The sequence below is a fragment of the Molossus molossus genome, unplaced genomic scaffold, assembly GCF_014108415.1.
Source record: "Molossus molossus isolate mMolMol1 unplaced genomic scaffold, mMolMol1.p scaffold_m16_p_3, whole genome shotgun sequence".
NCBI lineage: Eukaryota > Metazoa > Chordata > Mammalia > Chiroptera > Molossidae > Molossus > Molossus molossus.
The window spans coordinates 114,561,572-114,562,352 of record NW_023425366.1 but is presented as its reverse complement, the minus strand read 5'-3'; the positions used below and the strand labels follow the sequence as shown (position 1 = coordinate 114,562,352).

At 39.3% G+C, this 781-nt stretch overlaps 1 pseudogene; it reads left to right on the top strand.

Annotated features, from left to right (window-relative positions):
- Positions 1 to 416: 416 nt before the first annotated feature.
- LOC118643030 lies at positions 417 to 539 on the top strand (annotated as a pseudogene).
- The last annotated feature ends 242 nt before the right edge of the window (positions 540 to 781 follow it).

The following is a 781-nucleotide window of genomic DNA, read 5'->3' as shown; positions in this document are numbered from 1 at the left end:
TTCATACTGTATAGACAGGTTACACAAATAGTGTTATATAAAGAATGGTTACATATTTGATGGAGAAGAGGTGATAAAAAATGGTCTAAAATTGATTACAATGGCATTTGCACAACTCAGTGCCTAAATAAAGAAGTTTAAATGTATACTTTAAATAGGTCAATTATTTAGGATGTCGATTATATCTCAATAAAGCTGCTATTTTCTTTAAGGCCAGGCAAAGTCCACAGAATTTTGGAAACAATTTTTGAAAATCAGTAAAGTCTCAGTTTCCTGTGTTAGAGTCTCTTCCTTCAATAAAACTGACTCTAGCTAAGCATTTAATAAATGTTGCATTATTATTGTTATTTTTAAGAGCTGGCAGGGGAGCCAGAGAAGCACTCCAGGGCAGAGATGTGATAAAAGCAAAGGTATGAGCCTCCTACAAAGGCGTGTCTGTTTCCCTGTCTTTGGACACAAAAGAATTGGAGGCAAAGAAATGTGGAGAAGTCTGGAGCCAGCTTGTTCCTTGTGGGCTCAAGATCAACCATCCCACATAGAAAAAAAACAACAAAATAAAAAACAAAAACAAAGGTACGAACACTCAGAGCTTCCAGAATCATTCTGAGACGTGGCCATCAAGTGAACTGTGCTCAGAAAGGAATGAGGTGAAGGGGCCAGGTCTCAGAGAGCCGTGACTGCCAGGAGAAGTGAGCTGCATTGTATCATGGTGGGAATGAGAACACTGGACACCGGGAAGGCAGGATGGTGCTTTATAAACACAAAACATGCAGCAGTAGGA